General features: G+C 38.8%; 1 protein-coding gene across 19 annotated transcripts in view; it reads right to left on the bottom strand.

The window, feature by feature from the left end:
• Window positions 1-27,629, bottom strand: part of LOC103042950 (neurexin-1a) — a 562,201-nt gene that overhangs the window by 402,925 nt on the left and 131,647 nt on the right. The gene's annotated exons all lie outside the window — the stretch shown is intronic.

The following is a 27,629-nucleotide window of genomic DNA, read 5'->3' as shown; positions in this document are numbered from 1 at the left end:
ATCAGATCAGAACGTCTGGAACTTGAGACCCAGACTTTTACTAAGTATGTATTTTAAATTTATCCGAGCTATTTGAGATGAGCAGGACCTACCAAGTATAAAAACTAAACTTTGTCTTAGTACAGAAAATCGTTTTTGCAAAAACAAAAAAACAAAAAAAACAAAGTTCTTATATGGGGACAGTAGTAAAATGATAAAAAAAATATATATATCCTTGCCATTTGGGATCAGAAGGACCCAGCTCTACAATAAGTTAAATTAACTACATTCAATCATAAAATTCAATGAGAATTGTTACCTGGACCATTTATCTGCCTGGACTGGCTGTAAAAACTTTTGATTGGGATTCCCGCCATCTTTTTTTAATCAATTGAGTATAATGCTGTTATGTGAACACTAGTTGCTATGGGCAGTATCTCTATATGAGGCCAAAGTGTCAACGTTTAAAAAAAAAAAAATTATAATAATGTATTATGGTGCAGAGAAGCAAAAATTGAATGTACTCTTATGAGGACGTAGGGTCTCAAAAGGTTATATTATCATGTGTAACGCCACCTGGGTTTTACTACTGTAGCAACCACTAGCAACTCCACAACAACCACCTGGGATAGCACAGCAACTACTTAGTTAACAGCGCCATGTATGGAATGGAAATCACCTGCGATATGCTAGCAACCACAAAACATTTTTTTTTCTAGTAGATGTTTATAAAAAAAAAGTGTAATACAGTGATACACTTCTAAATAGTAATGTATACAGTGGAGTAAAAAAAATTCTAAAATACCCTTCCAGCTGCACAAATTTCATCTACCATAGAAAACACTGATTCTAAACTTTTTCTTTGTCGTGATTCTGAACTTTTGAATGCGAGCGCTATATTTTACGCTATATTTTACGCTATATATTACGTTTGCTCTCATAACGGAATGTATCCGCTACGTGCAGCTCGCAGCGGTGACAAAAGAGGGCAGTCCGTCAGAAAAGCTGCTGACCTGAACGGCGGAAATCACTCACTTTGTCATGTTACTGCTTCAGCAGTGTTATGTGGGCGTCGCTGCTGAACTCAAGGTCATTCCATAATGGCATGTCCACTGTCAGGCCGCTCAGAATGATGGCCGCTGAAGGGTGTGTGTGTGTATGGGTGTGTGTTTGCGTGTGCAGATGCGAGGTCAGGGCTGAAGTGTGTTGAGAGCTGTAGGAATCAAGGCCAGGAATCTGTCAGCGCTCCCATATTTTACTATTCGGAGAAGGAATGGGGGAAAAGCAAAGGGAGAGGGTGGAGGGGGAGGAGCATTGAAAAGAGATGAACGTGCATTTTGTCCCTGCCGCTTCTGAACCAGTGATAAATTGAGTCACTTTGTAGTTGGCATCTACACAATGTTTGCCTCATACATTACTGTACGCCGGGCACGGCGACAGGGCTGGCAAGAGGGAAGAGGATATGGATTTCCTTGGGAGGCTTCACAACTGCAGCGGCGCTCATTAAATCTGCCCCGGAACGACGGCATAAACACTGGCTGCTTATCGTCAGGCGGATAGCGGTCAAAGCCCGATCACAAACGACAAGCACTCAAGCCAATTATTTCCAATGAGAGCCGCACGCAGTCACACCGTCTCAGCACGAACTAGACGTTGACCCTAATGGCAATTATGTATATGAACTTATTACTTTTGTACTGTCAGCGCAGCGGGGATGTTTAATGAGGGCTGCCTTCTGAAAGGAGCACCGAGCGAGGCAGTGTTTACGTAACTTGAACAAAATAACCTCTGTAAAGGCGCAGTTTTAGGGAAGTTTCACCTTCAAAAGATGTTTTGTTTTTTAGCTTTTGTCGGTAACGCTTTCTTTTACAGTACCCTAAGTTCTAGGTATTAACCAGGTAATAGTGAGGTACAAACTCTGAAGTACTAAGTAATTATTTTTGGTAACGAGATGGTAAGTACCAGGAAAGTCTTGCCTAATTACACTGAAATGTCTAGGTATTAACCAGGTAATAGTGAGGTACAAACTCGGAAGTACTAAGTAATTATTTTGGGTAACGAGATGGTAAGTACCAGGAAAGTCTTGCCTAATTACACTGAAATGTCTAGGTATTAACCAGGTAATAGTGAGGTACAAACTCGGAAGTACTAAGTAATTATTTTGGGTAACAAGATGGTAAGCACCAGGACAGTCTTGCCTAATTACACTGAAATGGAACTAGGTAATAAACAGGTACATGGGTGGTACAAACTCTAAAGTACTAGGTAATTATGTTGGTTAACAAGATGGTAAGAACAAGGACAGTTCAATTTAATTACACTGAAATGTCTCACAGGTTCTAGGTAATAACCAGGTAAGTGTGAGGTACTAACCCCAGTAACATGATGATAAGTACCAATACTGTTCATTTTAATCAGTCTCTATTTATTTGATTTAAAAATAAAAGGTCAATACCTGATAACAGAGAAGAAATAGCTTATTTCTCTTTACTGAGTTCTTACCATGTAGTTCAACAAATAACCCTCTGTAGAACATCCTACTGTAAGTACCATGTAAAACACTGTGTAACTAACAGAACTTTCTGCTTAATAAAGGAGTAAAAGGACTGTAAAAGAAAGCAGAGCTTATTTCTCTGGTTTTACTCAGTTCTTACCGTGTAGTTCAACAAATAACCCTCTGTAGAACATCCTTCTGTAAGTACCATGTAAAACACTGTGTAACTAACAGAACTTTCTGCTTAATAAAGGAGTAAAAGGACTGTAAAAGAAAGCAGAGCTTATTTCTCTGGTTTTACTCAGTTCTTACCGTGTAGTTCAACAAATAACCCTCTGTAGAACATCCTTCTGTAAGTACCATGTAAAACACTGTGTAACTAACAGAACTTTCTGCTTAATAAAGGAGTAAAAGGACTGTAAAAGAAAGCAGAGCTTATTTCTCTGGTTTTACTCAGTTCTTACCATGTAGTTCAACAAATAACCCTCTGTAGAACATCCTACTGTAAGTACCATGTAAAAACACTTAACTGTTACACTCCCCAGGCGTGGGTTAGGCTATAACAGTTTGCGACCCCGGGTGAGCAGGGCCTAGATCAGCTGAATACAGGATACAGAGAAGACACAGTGAGACGGTGTTTCCAGTGAGTTCTCAGCTTAATCTCTTTATTTAACAACATACACAAACTAAACCACTTTTACTTTGGTCTCTTTTCTCTTTCTTTTGCAGTTTCACATACACATTGCATCTCATCTGCATTTTACATACATTCACAGAGAATCCTTTTTTTTTTTTACTTTTTTTCAGTTAACAAAACTCTGTATATCACAGTACATATTACCTTTACTTTTTAATCAGCAAACCCTCTTAATACTGTTTCTACACACACACACACAAAAAAAAAAAAAATATATATATATATATATGAATATAAAAATACTACTCTATATTAATACATTTACATATGCATACATATACCAATACTCAAACTTCTTTCATATTAACACACTACATTACCAAAAACACCTTTAACTTTTACTGAGCACACTAACTACATCTTAGTGCTTTTAAATCTCATTTTAAGCAGAGTTTCTAATATTTGTATCTGCATAGAGTGTATAGAATTGACCAAAGTATAAAACTTGAACAAAGTGTATAAAAACATGATTACTTAGAGAAACCTTAAACTGTAGCTTATCTAGCTGTAATAACTCATTATTGTGGTTGGCAGAGGCTCTATATTTACTTTAACAAGGCCAAACTGGCTCTTAAAAAGAGAATAAAATTGACTTGACTTTTAATAAACATGTATTTAACTAACAGCGACTGCTAATGCTAGCGTAAATGTATAGAGAAACAATAGGAATGAAGGCGCGAAATTAGCCCGAGCTACTTTGAGAAACAGCGACACACGGGCACAATTACCGAGCGAAAATAGCTAAAACTAGAGCGCAAACACACGAGAGATAATTACAGGCTTAAACACTGTTATAGAGCGAAGTTAGCGACCGAAAGAGCGAGAGGAATAACAGCGGGGAGCCGGTAAGGCGCGCGCGCGGTTAGCGGGGGCAGTGGCTAATGCTAGTGGCAGAGGCAAGAGCGCCGGCCAGGCGCACGGCTAGCGGGCCGCGGGAGTGAATGCTCCCCGATGCTGAGCGTCCACCAACACACAAGACCATAGCGGCTCATATTACACAGCAAAACCTTTTAACGAACATATACACTCAAATATCCCTCTTATAGTGCTTTGGAAACATTTATACTTGCACAGTTCCACATATTTCCCCACCTGGATACAGAGAAGACACGGTGTTCCCAGTGTGAGTTCTCAGCTGAATCTGAGACCCATCTCCTGTTGCTCACCTAAGCCACAGCCTAGCGCCCGCCCCCTGGCACTGCTCCCCCTACAGGACTGGATGTTTCACGTTTCACATACAAAAACCCATTCAGAAACCCAAAAGAATATATATTACATGGTACTTACAGAAAGTTGTGTCACATTTAAGTAGTTATTATATATATATATATATATATATATATATATATATATATATATATATATATATATTAAAATATATATAATAACTACTTAAATGTGACACAACTTTCTGTAAGTACCATATAAAACACTGTGTAACTAACAGAACTTTCTGCTTAATAAAGGAGTAAAAGGACTGTAAAAGAGAGCAGAGCTTATTTCTCTGGTTTTACTCAGTTCTTACCATGTAGTTAATCAAATAAGCACTTCAAAAAGAACAACATACAACTTCAAAACAAAACAGAACTGTTTACTGTTTATTATTTATCTCTTTTTTGACACAACCAAGCATGCATTACTGAACTTATATATATACAATGAAAGCTGAGGACAGCTTTTATTGGGGTAAGCAGCTTGCGGGAAGGAGCTTGTCTTCGCCCCCTTGACCCTTCCAAGCCACTTCAAATTTTCTATTCCTCTGATCTTACTATGTATAGGTACATGTTTGAGTAAAATGAACACTGTTATTTTATTCTATAAACTACTGACAACATTTCTCCCAAATACTCAATAAAAATATTGTAATTTAGAGCAGAAAATGAGAAATGGTCAAAATAATGAAAAAGATGCTTTAGTGCTTTCAGATCTCAAATAATGCAAACAAAAGCAGTTAATATTAATTTAGAAACAACTATAATAATGTTTTAAGATTTCAGAAATCAATATTTGGTAGTTTTAATAACCCTGATTTTTAAGCAGTTTTAATTTATATATATAAGTTAAATATATATATATATATATATATATATATATATATATATATATATATATATATATATATATATATATTTAACATGTAAGACCTACAAATTATGTTTAAAAAGGGGGTAAATACACATATTCAACACTTTATTCTTATGGTATACTTTTTCACCCTTAAACCTTGTAACATGCTCTAATGTCTTTAAACATATGGCCAAGTATTCCATTCCTGTGCTGTCTTCCTAGTGAAGAATTCCACTCTATAAACCTTAAATTCATTTTTAGAGATTTCTCAGTCAAATAAATAGAGACTGATTAAAATGAACAGTATTGGTACTTATCATCATGTTACTGGGGTTAGTACCTCACACTTACCTGGTTATTACCTAGAACCTGCGAGATATTTCAGTGTAAGGAAACTGTATTGGTACTTATCATCATGTTACTGGGGTTAGTACCTCACACTTACCTGGTTATTACCTAGAACCTGCGAGGTATATCAGGGTAAGGAGACTATATTGGTACTTATCATCATGTTACTGGGGTTAGTACCTCACACTTACCTGGTTATTACCTAGAACCTGTGAGATATTTCAGTGTAATTAAATTGAACTGTCTGGTTCTTACCATCTTGTTAACCAACATAATTACCTAGTACTTTGGACTTTGTACCACCCATGTACCTGTTTATTACCTAGTTCCATTTCAGTGTAATTAGGCAAGACTTTCCTGGTACTTACCACCTTGTTACCCAAAATAATTACTTAGTACTTCCGAGTTTGTACCTCACTATTACCTGGTTAATACCTAGACATTTCAGTGTAATTAGGCAAGACTTTCCTGGTACTTACCATCTTGTTACCAAAAATAATTACTTAGTACTTCAGAGTTTGTACCTCACTATTACCTGGTTAATACCTAGAACTTAGGGTACTGTAAAAGAAAGCGTTACCCTTTTGTCCATACATACAAAGAACACAAAGCAATTCCTTTACCGCCCCAGCTAGCATGACGCAGCAAATATTTTATATACCTCTTAATTATTACATTTTCATTCCCAGAGTGTAGGGTCAACTGTGCAACTGTGCACCCCTGAGTAAACAGTTAAACAAAGAACACATGAGTGGAGACATAAGGGACTCGCTCTAGTATCGCTCGAAACAATATAACAATATTAGCATGGTGGGCTTGGGTATCAAACCCGTAACACTGATGCACCTCTGACAAAGAACTTAAAGAACCCAGAAGAAATCTTAGAAACCCAGAATTAGGTATAGCTTTAACTAATAAACCCAACAATATTACAATGTTGTGCATGAGTATCAAACCCATAACTGTGAGGCACCACTGCAAAAGAGCTCAAAGGGCCCAACATTGGAGGCTTAGGCGACATATTGAACCCACAACCTTGCAATCAATTACCCCAATGCTCTATACTACTGTGTCACCATTTTTTACCATATTTATCTAACCAATGAATCTAACAATGAAAGCTTGGTGAACCTGGGATTTGAACCAATAACACTGAAGCACCACTGCAAAAGAACCCAAAGGGCCCAGCATTGGAGGCTTAGGCGACATAGGTACTGAACCCACAACCTTGAAATCAATTACCCCAGTGCTCTATACCACTGTGTCACCAAAGTATTCCAAGGGTTCAACAGTGGAAACTTAGCAGACTTAAGAATTTATCTAACCAATGAATCCAATAGTGGAGACTTGGTTGACCTGGGTATTGAACCCCTAACACTGAAGCACCACTGCCAAGGCCCCCAAAGTGGGAGTCCCAAAGTGGAAACTTTCCTGACTTGTGTATTGTTAAAACCAATAGGCCCATTAATACAACCATAGTGGGCATGGGTATTGAACACATAACTCTGAGGCACTACTGCTAATGCATTAAAAGGGAGGCTTAACCCACTAAGTAATTGAACCCACAACCTTGCAATCAATTACCTAGTGCTTTAAACCACTGTGTCTCTACTGCAAAATGATTCAAAAGGCTCAACAGTGGAAACGTAGCAGATAACCACATTGCTCTAACCACTGAACCCAACAGTGGAAGCTTGGTGAACCTGGGTATCAAACCCGTAACACTGAGGCACCACTGACCAAGAACTCCCGACCAAGTACCACCAAATGGAAGCTTATAGTGGACCTCTGCATTGAACCAAGAACAATATAATAATAATAAAAAATAAAAAAAAAACATTGCTCGAACTACTGAATCTCTTGGCCAAGGCAAGTCAAAGGGCCCAATAGTGAAGGCTAAGCACTCATCACAGACTGCTATAACCCCCACCTACAGGGGGGGCCCAATAAGGAATGCTTAAAAAAAACCCACAACCTTATGATCAGTTTTATTTTGTGTACTGTAATGTTCACTGCAAGTATATAATTACCATCAACTAGTATTTTAATGTAAATTTAACACACCTATATTTTTCACAAAGTAACAAAGTATATTTTACAGATATAATATTTGCAACAGTTGACTGTTCACATTTTTTCATCATAAAATCTGTTGACATTTTATAGTACAGTTTTATAACTTTACAGCACTTTCCTTGTTCCCGGTAACTATACTGTCGAAACCTATTTTAAGGATGTCCTCACTCACCTTCTAACTCCCCCCAAATCCATGGGAAATCTGAACTGAATCCAGATCAGTCACTGTGAACATCATGACTCATTGAGCTTAGTTGCTTCTGACTTCAGAGACAGCAATTTGACCAGATTTGTTGACAAAGGGTAATGAATGAGACCTTGCTCCGCTAAGGATGAGTAGATTATAGACTGTTATACTGAGAAACAACAAATTTAATTGGCTCGTGCATAATCTGCAGCTCGAGTCTAGACAGGCTTCATAGACCATGACCGCAGGGCTTGCATATGATTTTATTTATTCTGCAGCAGGTTGTGCATGACGAAGGATTCAGACCCAAGCTTTCTTTGATTTTTTTAGATTGGCTGTGGTGTCAGTTTAATTACTCATACTCAACGACCACTTCATTAGAAACACTTGTTTTTTTGTAGGTCAAGTTTAAACTGTTTGTCTGAAAGTCCATCCAGATAGCAAGCATTAATTATTCAGCACTTCAACCTCATAGCCCACGCTTCTTTACGTTTTTCTATTGGCCTTAAATTAGAACCTTGTGGGTCTCCAAAAGATAAAAGCTATATAATTCACAACAGTTTGTCTCTCTTTTAGAATGATTTACTGAAGAATAATCCTGGGGTTAAAGGTGTTCAAGGCTATCATTCATCAACTACTGCTCTTGTAGCTCATGAATACAATCAAATCCTCACAAGCTTACTCCAACATATAGTAGAAAGCCTTTCTTGGACAGGAGAGACAGACACTACAAAAAAAAAGAAAATAGAAGCAGGATAAGCCATTATTAATACCCTTGATTTTTGATAAAAAAAAAAAAAAACAGCAAGTGTCCTAATTATTCTGTTCATTTAATTGTCCCTTTGTATCAAGCCAAGACGCCAAGACTAGTCCATGCTCAAACCTACACTATCTAGATGTTAGCATGATGCTAGCTGTTGTTAAATCTAATGACAAAGCAACCCAGGACACAGTAATGGGCGTTTCTGAGGAGTCAATGACTTTTCTCTTTTTTATTATTATTTTAAAATGGCATAAACATGCTAATAGGCTAATTTCATTTGTTCATTCCAAGGACTTAATGCTAGTGGAGTCAGTTAGCATTACGCTAATGAGATCATGATAGCTTGCCCCCTCTGGCTTTTTTATATATATATATATATTTTTCTTCCTTTAATTACCACACTTTCTTAATAGCATTTTATTTTATATTATTATTATTATTTTTTTTTTTAGACTGGATTATGCACTTTGTTGTGTTGTAAAAATGATACAGCCTGATATAAGCCTCCAAGTGTTTAGACTCGTTTTACTCCTGCATTAAAACGAAGGTTAACTAACATTGCATTGCATTGCACGCCAGAGCAGTAACCATTACAGAAACAGCGGGGCTATTAAAATGCAGGGCGTATTTTTTTTCAAATAAAATCCCTCCACATGCTGTAGCTAAAGGTCACTAGCGGACGTTGATGTCTCCGTATGAAAGAGAGTGAGAGAGAAAGAGCGAAAAAAAATAAAAAAATAAGAGAGAAACAGAGAGAGAGAGAGAAGCTAAAGATAGAAAAAGATGGCAGCGAGATGTATTGAGCAATACATCCACAGTGACAGTTGGAAAGTAAGTAAAGCGTGCTTGTGTCAAACGCTACGTTTTGGAGAAGTCCCTTTCCAGCACTTTCCCTGCGCGGGACCCAGTGTGTCAGAGCCTTCTACCTAGACTAGGCATCAAGCCACCTGCCATGGAAATCGCAACTGTTTGTGCCATATGCCCGCAGCTTCTGCCAAGTGCACTCTCTCCTTCTCGCTCTCTCTCTCTTTCTCTCGCCAGTTCTGTTACCGCATTCTCAGATGAAGTGCTGAGAGCATGAAGCCGTGCTCATTAAGACCAGGGGAGGTCATCATCATACGCACACATATACACACTCCTGCACACAGGGGGCAGCCTAAGGCCTGTTTGACCCTCAAATACAGTACACAGGGATTTGGGTCACTTTGCAGTTCTTGTAACGCTGAAGCATGGCCATCTTACGAGACACAAACACATGGGCAGAGTGAGGCACAATCAGATTTTCGAACCTGGTTCGAATCCAGGTAATGCTGCTTCTCCATTAGCAGCTGGAGTGTGAGAGAGCACAATTGGCTACACCACTTTTTTGGGTGTGAAAATGGCACTCTTTCCGCGCATCACTCCCAAGGTGATGGAGGTCAGCAAGACTAGTGTGCTAGTTCTCCTTCTTCTAGTGTTGGGGCCATTATCAGTGAAGTAGTGGTTTGGGTAATTGGTCCTCCAAACTGGGGGAAAATATGATAAAATGTTAGAATTCTTTTTTAGGGCTTGAGGCTTTATACCTGTGTGTCCTGGGTGGTCCAATCACTAAACAACTGTACACATCATTTCCACTGGAGGATGGATGCCATATGGTAAAAGTCCTCAACCTAAATCCATATGAGACACTCTGTAGACCATGGCCACGATTATTGCCTATATTCAACAGCTTTTATTGCAGTGTGCTCAGCTAACCTCGTGGATGGTAGACAGATTGTGAATTCTCCAGCAGCTTTTAAATATGCAAAACAGTCCAAATTTTAACTTTTAAACATGGATACGGAAAATCCTTTTTATTCTGCCCAAGAACTTCTAAAAAAATAAAATCTTAAACCAGAACAACATGAACATGATCAACTCTCACACCAGCTATATGACTCAATTTTTCCATGACCCAGAGAAGCCAATTTGGTGGCTTCACCAAAGAGAGAGAGAGAGAGAGAGAGAGAGAGAAAGATTCCTATTGACATTTTCTCTTTTTCTCTTAGCCTTTACGGGAAAATGTGACTTGAACAATGCAGCCCACAAATGTCAAGACCAGACACAAGATCACTGCCCGTCAGATTCACCTTTATACTACACTACACTGCACTACCACACTACTTTAACACTACAATACTATTCAACACACCCACTACCCTACTACCCTTCTATACTACACTATTACACTGCTACCATACTAGACTAGACTGCTACACTACTATACTACACTTTTTTTTACCACACAGCCACACTCTACTACTATACTACCACACAACTGTATTTTACCAAATCACACTACACTATACTTCTACACTATACTCCACTAACATATCACACAATATACAGATACCCTTCTAGCTTTTTTTACTATACTACTTGAATATACTACTGAACATTGTACTACACTACAGCAAAGCTATGCTAACAACACTATGCTAGTGTACTAAACAATACAGTACACTAGTTATAATACTTGAATGATACTGCACTACACTACAACACTGCTACGCTACACTGCAAAACACTACTACACAATTAGACACTACTATCTTTTTTTATTTCCTGTTTCCTGTTTATTCATTTCCTACTTTTAACATGTTTCTATTCCTGATTACTCATTCTCTATTCTTATTACTTGCAATAATTGTTCAGCACCACTTTAAAACAAGACTACCTTTATAAAGGGGTTATTATGATTTATTTTACAGTTGGTTTGTTAATAGTTACTAATTTGGTTGTAAATGCTTAATTAATAATTAATAATCAGTTATAACACATGCATAGAAAGGGCAACAATGACCTGTTGTTCGCCAAATAGTGAACCCACAGCCATCTATACTGTTGCCCTTTCTACGTGTGTGTTATAACTGATTATTAATGATTTTTAAGGCATTTACAACTAATTGTAAACCATTTATAAACCCTTTATAAAGGTAGTCTATTTTAAAGCGGTACCCATTTTTCATGACGTAATTTCTTTCTTTCTTTCTTTCTTTCTTACTTTCTTTCTTTCTTTCTTTTTTAACTTTCCAGCTTTCTCGTCCCCCTCTTTCATCACTTGCCATTCACTCTTTCTTGCTGGCGTTCTCGTGTTCAGTGTGAGCTCTGGCTGAAATGATCCTGATCATCATTAAAGCTGCTAAGCTCCATTAAGCCTCGAACCGCCAGCATTCTCATCAGTGCAGCTATTCTCCGTCCTGCACCGCGAGCCGTGGCCAGGCAGTGCTGAGCAGGACTCTTTTCTGTCCCTCAGCATGTGGGTGTAGGCCTGGCACGGCGGTCAGCGGGGGAGCTTTTGAAAACACTCTTGAAACAGAGGTTTAGTCTGGGGGAAGCGCTGAGGTTCCCAGCACGACGGTCAATAGTCTGGGATTCGGTGCGAACACACAGCTCCTGCTCACAGATCTGAACATCAGCTTACACCGTGACTCACTCGTCTGTACTGTGTCTTTCCCTCCTACTCAGAGACCCGAGTCTCTGTTTTACCATAGACCACATCACTTTCACTAACCTCCTGCTAAACCCAGGGGTGTTCCAGACATAAATACACATTACGTTCAATAGTTCATACCCCCCTTCCTCCTAATGTCTGCTGAGTTATGAATAATGCATTGATTTGACTCTGATCTGAACTGATCTGAAGTGCATTCATGGAGTTATTGTCGTTTTGCTATATATACTTTCTAAAAGAAATTATGTAATTAATGAGTTATACACTTGATACAATTGGGTTATACAATTGTATTGAAATTATTTAGTTATGCAATTCTGTATGCAAAAGTGTAATTACATAATTATGTAGACAATTACATAATGAATACATTTTGGTGGGTTGTGCTAGGCGCAGTCTGAGAGCCTTCTACTTAATTTTGAGAGCCTTCATCATCATTTAAACCCTTTTCTGCTTTTTATTTACTGTGTAAATAACTCTGGATGAATCAACCTATAGAAATGCTTTAAAATAACAGTAGTTTATATATTTTACACTGGATTTTATTTCATATTTTCCCTTCTCCCATCACTATTTTAGAGAGACTTGTTTTTTTAATTGGAAAGCAATGATATATTCAATATTGCCAACACTTTTAAGGAGCAGGCATGTCCATATTGTCCATACCATCATAATATTTTGGCAGGTTGTAGTGAGCAGTAGACGGAATAGAAAATAGCATTTCTAGGAACTTCCTTTTGCCACTATTTCACTATTACATTTGGCAGTTTGACAGTTTTTATGTTTATGTTCTTATTTTCTGCCATAAACGGGAGTATTTATTGATGTCACAGAATTTGACAACCAATATCCTTCAATGCAGGTTTACAATATTCATTTGATTAGTCCCACCGATCCCACTTTATAATAAGTGTCCCTAAGTACTATGTAGTTACACGGTAACTACAGTGTAACTACTGATGAAGTACACATTGTTACAGATTAACTACAGAGGTACATGTTATGTGATTACGCATGTGTATTAAGGTTAATTTTGACTTGTGTAAGTACACATGTGTACTAGGGGGAGTGTGTGTACGCAATCAGCCCTAATTACATACTATACAACCGCTATACAACTAAACTTATCACACACACACTATTACTTACACACACGTTGTTACACTTGTGTAAGTACACTCACCCTGGTAAAAAATACACATTAATTGAATTAACCAAAATTAACCTTAATACACATGTGTAATTAAATAACCTGTTCCTCTGTAGTTAATCTGTGACAATGTGTACTTCATCAGTAGTTACACCGTAGTTACATGGATTGTTACCATGTAACTACATAGTACTTAGGGACACTTATTATAAAGTGGGACCGTTCCACCAAATTAAGTAAGTGGAGGCCCATTTTTTTAACAAAGCATCCGTATTTTTGACAAAACATATCCATATGATATAAACAAAGTGATACTATATGAATGAAACGCTACAATATATTGTGATGTTCATATATTATCCCACCCCTAGGATTGAAGAGTACAAAGTACAATATAAGCCTTCAAGTTGCTACAAAATAAGACAATGAAGAAGTGTAAAATAAGCTTTAGGCTTCATGTTCCTATTGACTCGTTCACTCCCTCTCTCTCTCTCTCTCTCTCTCTCTCTCTCTCTCGTGTCTAGACTTTTTGCACCGGTTCCGTCTTCATGCCCATCCCACCTTCAGCTCCAGTCACTTAAAAGAGCCATTTTGGAGAAAATTCGTTTTTCCGGGCGTGTCCATATCGCTCCGTCATCAAACAACTTTGAAGTTCAGAGCGCGCAACAAGTCTGCAAAAGTGTTTGAGACCACTACATTTGCCTGAACTAGAGGGCTTTGCCTTCCTTTCCGCGTCCAAGCCTGTGAAATAAATTAGACTAGGTAATCTAAATGCCTTTTTGGTACAGGCTCTTGCTTTAAACCACAGCCATCACTGGCATTTATCCTGGATCTCAAAGAAGAACCTCTATCATAACTGCTGAGAAATTTCGAGGAGCGACGTGAATTTGGCCACACTTTTGCACATGAATAAAAGTAATTTAGCAGCCTCTACTTCAACATAAGAGTGCTTTCAGAGGCGTTCTGTGCAGCACTGACAAGAGTGTTGGAGGAAAATGCAGCAGGACCAAGTGCCTGCTCAACATAATGAATTTTTTACCCGCTCTGCTTCCATCTTGCTCCCTCTGCCTGCTTTTCTTTTTTTTTTTTTTTCACGACTCATCACTCCAAAGAAAACCAGAACTCCTTGTTCTACTTTCCTCCCCCGTTCAGCATCGCAGCTAATTATCAAGGCTTTACTGAGCCAAGTTGATGCTTTTATGGAGTAAAAAAGGTTTAACAAACAAGAGTGCGCTGAATAGAGTAGACTATGATTTAGTAGTATTAGTAGCCCTTTGTACTACGTAATACACCCCTTGTGCATGTACACGGTTTGGCCACTTGGAATCATTTATCTTGTATATCTACCCTGCTGGCAGGGGCTTCAGGCCATACGCTGATGCACTAGAGACAAGTTATGCAGACATTGGAAAAACTAAAAAAGTCTGTTGCATTTACATAAAAAAAAATGATGTATTCATGCTAAACACTTTTGTTTAGCAAGTCAAAATGTCAATTTAAGACAATTAATTTACTTCAAAGTAACATATAAATAAGGTTCTTAAACATATTGTCTGTATATATTGGCCATATCAAATCAACCATTTCTATAGCCAAAGTAGCCAGTAGCCATCTACACAAATAATGATGGAATAATTATGTAAAAGTGCATGGTGTGGGGTGGTGACTCCAGCATTCAGCCAATAGACACGCTCAGCTACACTCAGGACTGAAATGTGTTTTTTGTGTCATTTGTTGACTACTGTAAAATGTAAAATATCTGGTTTATAGTTGATGGCGTTGCTTTAGTTTGGGTCTTTATAGTTATAGTTATATTTGTGTATTAGCATTGGCCACTTAGTTCTGAACACACTGTTTAGTGCCAGACATGAGGTCCTCCCACCATTACTCCATAGTGTTTCCACAGCAGATTTATAACCTGTAGTTTCAGATATTATGAAATGTTTCAGGGCTCCACACTGCAGATTCTAACTAAACTCTTTGATTTACCTTCTGAGAACTCTCCTCGCCTTCAGAAAAACAGATGGTACTCTGAACACCACAGTTAAAAAAAGACTTTGGAGAGTTGGATTGGGATTAAAACATCTGGTACTCAATCAAATTTGAATTTGATCAGATTGGGACATCCCAGATAAACTCTTTATAAAATAAAGAGTTTTGATCAAACATGACAGTTCAGCTATGAGTTCTGAAAGCCACAGGAAAAAAAGTTTTAGGAGAATTTTGTACAAGCACAAGCCCAACAATGCATTATTTCACCATCCTTTATACCTCTACCTGCCACTTTCAAAAACTCCTCCTGGCAAGTGTAAAACCTCCCACTTCCACCGGTGTAAAGAGCGAGGAATAATTCTATTCACCGCGGATAATTGAGTCAGACAGCTGCAAATATTGGTGTATTCTTAATGGGAAAAGTCATTACGGCGGAGCTGTACCTGAGGCGACTTTTCAGAGCTACCGAGTGACAGGCGAGAGGCAGAAGGAGGGAGCTGAAAACGACAGTGATCGTGACTGAGGCACTCAGAGACTTGTGGCAGCCAAGAGCCGCTGGGAGCCAACGGCAATGAAAGAGCAAAGGGGTTGGGGCGGGGGGTAGTAATCATGGTGGCAGGACAGCGTAAGCCAGAATGATTAGGTGTTATGGATCTTAATCTGGAGGCTCCATGGTGGGGACTGAATGTAGAGAAAGGGACTCAAGGAACAAACTGCATGACTTTAGTTCACCTAGTATTGATTACAAAGAGAAGGCAACTTGGTACCATGGCTTTGTGATATGAATGGGGTCTTTCCACTTCTGATCCTTTTGGGGCATTTAACATTATTCAATCTACAGGAATATGACATAGAAGCAGAGGTGGAAAGTGTTGAATTACATTTTTTTCACATTACTGTAATTGAGTAGATTTTATGAGTAGTTTGTAATTTTTAAAGTAGTTTTTAAAATAGGTCATTTTACTTTTACTCAAGTACATTTTGACACAGTAATTTACTTTGCTACATTGGAAAACTCCCCGTTACTGAGTAAATAATTAAATGCTAAAACTTTTTGTTCTCCATGGTAGCGCAGCTAAACTTTTCCCAGTAATGCTTATTACTTACTTTTAATTTTTTTTTTTTTTTAAGTTTTTATTGGAAACATTAAACAATCTGCTTAAATGTAAAAAACAAAACAAAACATGTAAATAGCAGATGAAGCATAGCAATGGCAAATAAAAAATAATAATGAACTGTAAAACTAAAAAAATACAGTTTATAGTCGCCTATAGACCATAAACTTTTAACAATAAAGAAAAAAATGGATGATAGAAACATATGCCACTTGTTCTTGAATATGTTTTATGGGGTGATCTGAACAAATACTGCCTGAAAGGTCCAAAATATTATTTGGAATAATAGTTCATTAAAACGATTTAATTTATGATTTGTTTTTACTTTTTTCCATCAGATAAATAAAAGTAACTATGTAACTTTTACTCAAAGTACATTTTAAATTGAGTACTTTTACTTTTACACGAGTAGATTTTTAGATGGGTACTTTTACTTTTACTTGAGTAGAATTTTAGCAAAGCAATGGTACTTTACTTAATTACAATTTTTCAGTACTTTTTCCACCTCTGCATAGAAGGCATTACCACCGACGGTGGACAATGCAGTGTAATGGTGGTAAAGATCGTGGCTAAAAGTGTCTTGCTAAAACTGAATGTGAAAAGCCAAGCAATTCACATGGCAATCAAAAATCTACATTTAAAGCAGAATACCCATTTAAAGCATGCATATCTATCAGACAAAATGGCAAAAGTCATGGGACACAGTCCAATCACAAGGATTCTTTTTGGAACCAAAAGGAAGGGGACTGTTTCAAGGGTTTTGCAGTGCTTTCTCCAGTATAAATTGTGTGAATTGTACAAAGATTAGCAAAAATGGGTAAAGTGGCAATCCCCACTCATGGGCTGTGTTTCTAATCAGACTCAGTGCAGTTAATTTCACAGCGAAATAATACTGGATGAAGGCGGCATTCATGCTAGTGGCTGAAATCAATACTAATTGCTTCAGGTTGTTGTGGCCTGATCTATAGCAATGTTAACTCCAGATATATAGGCATTTTCTTTCAATGGGCAATCTTACCATTGCTAACGGTGTGTAGTTTTTTTTTCATCTTTTTTTTTCAAGCCTTTCGCTGCATGAAAATGATGTTTCTCAGTGACCGGTAGCTGGCACTTAGCCTAGCGCATAACAGTACTTAGCTCAGGCCTGACAGGCTGCGGCCAGGGCAGACCATTACGTTGATTCATTCTACTACAAAGAGTGGAAGCCTCTGACCATGCGCTGTGGCACTGTTCCATACAGTGAGCTTACTCTGACAGCCCGATCTTGTCCAGTTAACCCTAGTTAACACCACCATTTCCAGCCCTACCGGCCATTAGTAGGTCATGCCGCTTGTGGCCCTTGTACAGAGTGTGACCAGGGGGACGGTGGTCTTCTATTGTATTCTTTATTATTTTTTTTCTCCCTTTTTTAACAGAAGACCTACTTCGTTCTGAATGTTCCAGACCTTAAGGGAAGATTTATGACCACTGTCTCAAACCCAATTGACCTGCTCTCTCTGCCATGTGGGCACAGGGGCCGTTGTTTAATTATGCATATTTCATGCAGATCTGCACAGGCTGGCCCCTGTCCAAATCGGCGTTACAACCGTCCAGCTTATTCAACTCTGGAGGTAAGGCACTGAGGTTGTATAGAACAAAAAAACATTTGCTTAAATATTAATTCCCGCATCATTTTTCAAATGTGTACGAGGTAATCTAGCAATTTAGCAATGCTAACACTCTTCAAGGTTAGGTAAACATTTAAAAGACAACACAACACAACAGTGTAACCTAAATATGAAGTGAATATGAATTCATTCCAGGGCTCATTATGTACTGTTAACACAGTTCTTGGCATCTATATTTATTTTAAAAACTGCAAAACACTGCATTATTCATTTCTAGCAATATATTCTGTAGGCTAGACCAGACATAGATCGCATCTTCCTGGGAGCCTGACCTAGACTTCTTAAATTAATAGCAGTAGTTAGATGAGCTACACACTATATATATATATATATATATATATAGAGAGAGAGAGAGAGAGAGAGAGAGAGAGAGAGAGAGACTATAACAAATAAAGACAAATAATGGGTTTACAAATATTTTAGAACTACAACTACTGACGAAGCACACATTTTTGTTGTAGTTGTAGATGACCATCTTGTAGTTTTTATTTGGCTCTTGGTCTTAAAGGCATCTAAAGTCCTCCTTTGGCTTATTTAGCCAAATCATTTTTCTGCCAAATATTTAATGCAGCCCTATTTAAAAGCACAACCTTTTTGGGGTCAAGAAATGGGCTTGCACAATAAAAAAGACAGTTCAAACTGTTCCTGTAGAGTCTTGTAGAGTCCTGTAGAGTCTCAAGAGTCAAGTTCTATGTTTGATTAATGTATCCACACCTGCTCGAACTAATCACAGGACTAACAACAGGACAATTAAACCCATGAGGGAACAGATTATTGGTTATATATAGATTGGTATATATATATTTTTTACTTTTTGTTGTTTAAGATGAATGAATCACAAAGACAAAAAAAATCTTCGAATTCCATTCAAAATTCCTAGTATTTAACATTTAGCCTCTGTAAATGCACAAAGATTTACACTCACTTAACACTCACAAACAGTATTGTTTTCACTGGGCATGAGGTCAACCACTAGTAATGCATTACTGAAAATAGATTTAGCATGTTCGGTGTAGGCGGGAGAGTTCCAGGGAACAGCACTAGCATTAGAATACGTACTTCCATTGTATGAGTTTAACATGGGCTTTTAATCGTAGACGTTGTTTAAAATTTAATTTGTTCTTACCTTGTAAATATGTTAATTAATATATATTCAACCACAAACCTTTTTTAAATTACAAATAAGAGAAATCCACAGGCCTTATGCCTTAAGTCTATGAAACGCAATGAATGGAAGGCAACAAATGAGCAGGGTTCGATTTCTCTTCAAGGTGAATAGAATATTTTCAGCGTGATGCAATAAATGTATTATCTCTTTCCAAATCAATGCCGTGTATGCAGTGAAAGATTAAAACCCGATATTTGGTTTCAATGTGTGTGTGTATTTTGGCGAGCGTGCAGAGTAATAGAACGCTTGTTTTGCATTCGGCTCCTGTGCTGATAAATGCACATGGTTAAGGGAAAGCAATAACGAATATGTATTGCATTTTATTACTGTTCACTAGAATAACAGCATTGCTACTGAGAGTAAGTAATATTCAACACCCACACACACAAACACACACACACACACACACACATTTAGATACAGTTGTAAAGTTACACTGAGTTATATTACACACTGTAATTATCTATAAAATACTGCAGTTATTGTTCTACTATGCATTAAGGTTCTTCAGTGGTTCTTTGGTAAAATCACTGGTTATATAATAAACCATGAAAACCCCAAAAAGAACTAGTTACACCCTAACATTGTTCCCTCCATGGTAGTTATTTCCTATGATGGTTTAACTGGTGACCAGTGACAGGCTTCTGCCCAATGACAGGCTTCTTTATATTCAAAGGCTTTTGCCCACTGTGCCCATTCACAGGCTTCTGCCCAATAACAGGTTTTTGCCCACTGTGCCCATTCACAGGCTCCTTCCCAATAACAGGCTTTTGCCCACTGTTCCCATTCACAGGCTTCTGCCCTCTGTACTCATTCACAGGCTTCTGCCCAGCCACAGCCTTCTGCCCAGTGACAGGCTTCTGCCCAGTGACAGGCTTCTGTCCAATGACAGGCTTCTGCCCACTGTGCCTATTCACAGGCTAATGACCAGCCATAGGTTTCTGCCAGAGACTGTAGAAAATATGGACGCCATGTTGCCGTTCCCATTCATTCAATGAAAATGAAGCCAAAATCATCCGCCATGTTGGCGATCCTGAAACCCGAGTCTGTAGAGCGCAGTAGAGACTAGAGGAGGGAGAAAGACTGTGGAGAGACAGCCTACTTATTTAAATAAACCCGCCCCTAAGGGCTGCCTCCACAGAGTTTAACCCAGCCCTTTTACAATAGCCACACCTTTTTGAATAGAGCTGAATAACGTTTTAAAAAACAACAATTTTACATTATAAGCAGAGTTTACACTAGCTGCCGCATTTAAATAAAGGAGGTAGAATTACAGTATATTGGAAAAAAAAAAACGTGATTGAAAGTTGTCTGTTTTGCCATTCTGAAACCAATGGGGATGGGTGGGGTTACACAGCTTTCTGCAACCGAACAGCAGGGGGCGCCCGACCTGTGGTGGCTTCGCTTTTAAGAGACCATGCTCTGTCCAGCTCTACACAGTCTATGGTTTCTGCCTATTCAAATGTTTCAAATGCCCACTGTGCCCATTCACAGGCTTCTGCCCAGCCACAGGTTCATTACACAAACTAGAGTCCAATATAGCACTCATTTCCTATGTGCATGGACATGGTGTATTGCTGTAAATGACAGCATGTAGAATCAAAGCAAAATTTGCACCACAAAACACTACTTATGGACAGTTACGATCAGTAGTCTGAGCTTAAACAAGCCCCTCCTCAGGTGTTTGGGCGCAGCTGTGTTGTCTGCGTTTGTGAAATGCTAATTTTATGAGTCATATTGGGATCCACAGAGGAGAGACTCCACCTGATTGACAGTCATAAACAGGACTTAGAGACTGGTGCTGCCTTTGGACATTCTTTCTGTGTGTAAATCGTAACAGAACTTAGCAACAGTATTTATGCTGCATTCCATTTTTAGCCGGATGTTTCGGGATTTGTGTAGAAATTTCCAAGTTCCAAGTAGGAAATTTCACCTGGAATTACCCCCACATGTCGTATTTCCCACTGGGAAAATTGGGAAAGCCTCACCAACTACAATTTTCGAATCCAAGATGTCTGCACTGTAGTGACAGTAGTGGAAGCATGTAGATGTGTGGATTTTAGGGCAGCAATTATTGATTAGTTTGGTAGTTGAGTAATCTGATGATTATTTATCAATTAGTCATTGATTATTACTCTAAAAACGATAGAAACAGCTGATCATGAGATTTAAAATCCTTTTAAATGTTACAGTGTTGTTTAAACGTGGAAAGTACTGATTATTTAGTGAGTAAATATGTAATCTGTTGTGTTTTGGCACTTTTGGAGACACAGACTAAGCTGAGTGTAAACTGTTAAACATAGCGATTAGTTGACAATGAAATTTGTAGTCGACAATTTTAAATAATCAACACTGTCGATTATATCGACTAATCGTTGCTGTCCTAGTTGATTTTGGGTGTGCATGGAGTATAAAGGCCTCATGGTGAATGCTGCAATGTTTCAATCCTGCTATAAGTGTGATGAACTGGGGAGCCATAACATATGACAGTCAGTCACCACTAGTAGTGATATGAGGGACACTAATAGCTCAGTGATATTCGCAGGAAATCCTGCAGGAAAATCCCATGTGGCATTTTCAGCAGGATAATGCTCCCCCATGCTTAATCACTATGGTGATGTGCCACAGTATACCATACAGAACCTTCATGCTTCCATGCCCAACCACATATCATCTTGTATCCAGGCTAGACATGACTTAACATTGTATAAGAGCCTCCTTTCTATGTAAGTTACAGCTTCTCCCAATAAACCTATCCTTGGTGCACTATTTTTTTTTTTTATCAATGAAATTGATAATCATAACTTTTGTCACATAAACAGCCTAAATAATAATGATGTCATTGGAAACGCACAGGCATAACCATCTTCAGCTCTGTCCACACACCCTTAAGAAACAGCCTGCTCTCCCAGCAGCCCCTGCAGCCCTGCGTCAGTTTCCGAAGGCCTGCTGGAGCTGCCTGACAGATTCATTTTACACCTCCTCTATCGCGCACTGCAGGGAAGACTGTGAGACACCTTACATAAGATTGCATTTCTTGATGACCCTCTGTTCTGCTGCAGGAAGGCAGTGCAGCTGCTGGTTTTCTGCATACACTCACAGGCTTGCATGGAAATCAATATCCCACCCTACATCATTTGTATACAGCACACTATAGGTCAGCGTCTGTTTATAAGCAGCTTCTTTCACCCTCCGCTCTATCGGAGAAAACACCTACCTTCTACATCCTCTCACCGGCCACTTTATTAGAAACACCCACCCTGTACTTACATAAATTGGCTACAAATACCCGACTTGACCTGAATACCTCAAACTGACAACTTTATTGGAAACATCCACCTGTCCAAATGTCCTTTCACTGGCCAATATATTGGAAACACCCGCACAAAATGTGGTACCACTTTAAAAATAAGACTACTTTATAAAGGGTTTATACATGGTTTACAATTAGTTTATTAATGGTTACTAATTAGGTTGTAAATGCCTTAAAAATCATTCATTAATAATCAGTTATAACACATAGACATGTAGAAGAGGCAACAATGACCTGTTGTTTGTCAAATAGTGAACCCACAGCCCTCTATATTGTTGCCCTTTCTACGTATGTGTTATAACTGATTATTAATGATTTTAAGGCATTTACAACCTAATTAGTAACAATTAATAAACTAATTGTACACCATTAACAAACCCTTTATAAAGGTAGTATTATTTTAAACTGGTACCCAAAATGTCAACACACTGGTCACTATTAAAACACCTTGGACATTGACTAAGTGGCCAAATTATTAGAATTATTAGGCCATGATAAACCTTGGTAACTTGGTATTCCATAATTTCAACCTAATTGGAAACTCACGTTCTTTTACAATCCCAAAAATGCACTTTTTCCTAAAACCCCACACCCTTTAATTCTATTCAATGGCCACTTTTTTTAGAACACCTACGTTGCTTGTTCACTTTTAGGCCATTTTATTAGAAACCATAAAGAAAGTCTTCTAATGAGGATAAGGCTGTGGTTAAGTTTTAGGTTGAGGTCGTTTAGTGTTGTACGAATATGCAATATCACGAAGAGCTTTGAGAAACAGAATAGTGAGCATGATTATTTGCACAGGTGGGCATTTATATTTATATTGAGGATATTAAAAATAAATAAATACAACAAATAACAACACTGCTTGATTATTAATTATAGGGTTTTGTCTTTAATTGAACACAATCGATAATACTGAGATCAACAGGAATGGCTGAGGTCATGTCCACTGTATTGTACGATAAGTCGATTAGCATAATTACTGTGACATGCCTACTGTTGTAGCGCAGAAAACGGGCCAAAGAGTCTAAAAGCGGAGAGGGTGCTCAGTTGTAGCGCAGAAAACGGGCCAAAGAGTCTAAAAGCGGAGAGGGTGCTCAGTTGTAGCGCAGAAAAACTGGCCAAAGAGTATAAAAGCAAAGAGAGTGCGCAGTTGTAGCGCAGAAAACGTGCCAAAGAATCTAAAAGCGGAGAGGGTGCTCAGTTGTAGCACAGAAAAACTGGCCAAAGAGTCTAAAAGCAAAGAGAGTGCGCAGTTGTAGCGCAGAAAACGTGCCAAAGAATCTAAAAGCGGAGAGGGTGCTCAGTTGTAGCACAGAAAAACGGGCCAAAGAGTCTAAAAGCGGAGAGGGTGCGCAGTTGTAGCGCAGAAAAACCGGCCAAAGAATCTAAAAGCGGAGAGAGTGCGCAGTTGTAGCGCAGAAAAACGGGCCAAAGAGTCTAAAAGCGGAGAGAGTGCTCAGTTGTAGCGACATCATGAAATGAAACATCGATTTGAAAAATCTTAGTTTACACAACACTGTCAAAGATAGATAAAAATAGTAAGTCAAGTAAAACAGTGTTTAAATAATAGTAATCAGGAAAATGTATTATTTAAAGTGGTATATTTCATTATTTGTTTTATTACAGAGTCTGTGGCCCATGACTTCAAATATATTCCTCCTTCTGGCCCCCAACAAAAAAAGTTTGAGCACCCCTGCTCTAACTGTACGCAAAGGTGGTCCTGTAAGAGAGAGAGGTTTATAAGAAAGTTCCAGAATGTAGGCCAAGATCACTTAAGGGAACAGGCCAGGTCTGCGCTGTTTCATCAACAAACAGAATGGATCTCTTTACAGCAGTCTGAGTTCCTGACAGCCCTGTGATAAACACGAGCTCAGAGTCTCACCACCTGTCTGTCTGATCTGGCTGTCTGATTAGCTGAAGCACATGTCGCGGATGTTTTCGCTCATCTCATCTCAGACTCTGTTTGTTTTGCTTTTGTTTTCTGATTTGTTTCGGTCTCGTCGTGATAAGCGTGCCATGTCCATTTAGCGCTTCTTCATGCTGTCGAAACTAGTGAGACCCCCATCTGCGTGCCCAAGCAGGGGAGCCACAGAAAATCAGTACTGTGGTCGGCTTATATACACTGGCCAATACTTTGATGAGAAAAAATGAGAAACTCTGATGCAGGGCTTCAGGGATGTTCCAATCCAATCTAGACGACTGGTATTGGACACAATCAAGGCACATTTCTAGATACTGATTGGCTAACTGTGCCTTAGTTTGACAAAACTCAAAGTGATGAGGGGTGAAGCTGGTAGCCAGCACACTAACAATGCAGAAGTGATGTTGGACATTTACAGGAGGGATGCGAGACGGCAAGAAGCCGGTGTGGTTAAGCTGTGGTAACGAGATGTTGGATGAGGTCTTTATCTGTTGTGAAAACTCACAGTTTCTATTTCAAATTTGGTGAGTATGTTTTGGTTCGAGTCGCTTGTGTCGCCCAGCGTTTGTCGCTTGTGGGCGTGTCAAGCTCAGCGCCCGCGTTAATCATGGTCCATAAAAAAAAAAAAAGGAATCGCTTGGCCACTTTATTCTACAGCTATAACTCCCAAAACTTGCTGGACTCTTGGGCGTTTCTGTGATTTAACTGCTCTGGAAATGCAGCCACTCCCACAGATCGACGTGGGTCCACCCCATTCAACAGAATGGACAGGGAAAGAAACTAGAAATTCAGAGAGCAGGAGCTAGAGGACGTCGGACCGCCTTGTTTGTGATTGGTCCAAAGAAAACTTGAGAAAAATCCAGCTCCGTGTCGCTTGTCGCTCTGTCGCTTTGTCGCTTGTTGCACAGATCTGATTGGTAGAGGAGAGCGTTTGGTGATTTTACAACACACGTGATTGGTCAGTAAGTTTAGTGCTGTAAAGCATGTAAACCATAAAGACAATAAACGTTCCGCCGCTTTAAAGGAACACGGTCAGAATTAAATCCTTCTCATTAGTTTATTGGTTTGGGTCTGGATTGGACAACGTCTGGGTCCGATCCGGACGGCGGTTCGACTATAAGTGATCCCTGAAATAGAGATAAAGACTGAGCTGTCCGTATATACTTTACATTTACTCAATTCATATTTTGGCGACAAATCACGCCCTGCCATAGGAAATGAATGGTCGCCTGTCGCTTTCCAGTGTGAATGCAGGGTTACTCAGTGGAATCAGGGCAGGAATGTAAGACCAGAGGCATCCAACAACAGCAGTTGGCTCATAATTATTACATATTAGCATTTAGCATTTCCTGGTCCTGGTTTAGTAACACAGCAAATAAAAAAATAAATCTCAACCGTTCTAATGGATCCACTCCAGTGCAGAATGGTATGGCTAGGCCTTGGTAAGCATTTCATTTCTATTCATTTCTCCACCCATCCATCCATCCATCCATCCATCTATCCATTCATCCATTTGGTCCTGCAAGAGTGAAAGAGTGGCATACCACCTTGTTTCACTCAGAATTATATTTGCACTGGTGGGAAATTGTGCTTTACTTTAGGCTAGAGCTACACTACATGACTTGAATTCAGATCAGGACACAAAATAAAATAAAATAAATAACTGCAGGACATCTCTGTAATTTAAAAAAAAATAACAGTGGCAGAATGTCACTTGCTTTATTATTAAAGTAAGAGTATGGGTAAGAAAAATATAAAACAGAGGCAATAGCATATTGCAGTATACTAGAGGAGGACAGTATGGAGGAAAAGGGATAGGCAGGAAAAAAACTCATTAAAAAAGATGTCCAGCAAAGGCTCCTAATGAGGGCTTTAACATCATAGGGCTCTCCCACTGGACACCTCTGACACAGATGAGCTGTTTATTCACCATGCACCTGGGCCATGAGGAAGCAAACATGACCTTAGCAACTGAAGTTTATGCATGTGTGTTTAGCCAAATGCACTCAGGACGATGGAAGACATGAGCAGTTTGATGTTTTTAGAAATGTTTGGCTTTTCCACATTAATTTTTTGGGGTTAAAATGACTTCCCTAACCCCATTTAAACCAAGCTAATCATTCACTATACATTTGTTAGCCTAATTACATATATGGCATGTTAAAGCCACACAAGTAATGGAACACATGCTCATGCAAGGTTTCTACTGAAATTAGTGATGTTAGTCTATAAAGTAGTCTATGCTACTTTTGTTAGAATAAGTGAAAGCGCAGCAAAAGCGCAGCGAAAGTTCTACTAAAGTTCTACTACTAACTCCAGTGCTATGTCGCCTCATTACATATCCAATCGGCTGTTTCCTTCTGCCTTTAAATAAGATCACTCATTCAGTTCCTTTGCTGCCTTTCAGACACTGATGGTCGTTCTTACCCTCCAGGTTGGTCCCGTATGGTTGCCCGGGGGTTGGCTCCGCCCCTGTCTCCAATGAACCACAGGATCTGCAGAGCCCAGATGTATCACATCCTGGGCCGATGACGAGGCCTACGCCAAAGACTCTACTAGAACGCCAAAGACTCTACTAGAACACCAAAGACTCTACAAAGACTCTACTAGAACACCAAAGTCTCTACTAGAACACCAAAGACTCTACTAGAACGCCAAAGACTCTACTAGAATGCCAAAAACTCTACTAAAACGCCAAAGACTCTACTAGAACACCAAAGACTCTACTAGAACGCCAAAGACTCTACTACAACGCCAAAGACTCTACTACAATGCCAAAGACTCTACTAGAACGCAAAAGACCTTTCTACAATGCCAAAGACTCTACTAGAACACCAAAGACTCTACTACAATGCCAAAGACTCTACTAGAACACCAAAGACTCTACTAGAATGCCAAAGACTCTACTAGAACACCAAAGACTCTACTAGAAGAGACTGTTTCTATATAACCTCTTTATAATATGTATCTTTGTTTTGCTAAAAATGTTAAAACATTAAATAGTTCAACTAACAACATTTCTTCTGGAGTTATAGTAATAGTAGAACATCCTTTACCAGGATTAGAAGCATTGCAGTGAGAATTTGATAGCATTCAATGACAAGATCTGTGTTGGTAATAAGGTGCAATGTAACATAGCTAAATGCAGTCATAAGAAAGGGTGTTTCCAAACATGAGCACCAGCTAAGTTGAAATGGTAAATCTTATGGAGCAGATG

This window comes from Astyanax mexicanus, chromosome 25 (assembly GCF_023375975.1).
Source record: "Astyanax mexicanus isolate ESR-SI-001 chromosome 25, AstMex3_surface, whole genome shotgun sequence".
NCBI classification, from domain to species: Eukaryota; Metazoa; Chordata; class Actinopteri; order Characiformes; family Acestrorhamphidae; genus Astyanax; species Astyanax mexicanus.
This window is presented reverse-complemented; position numbering and strand designations above follow the sequence as displayed.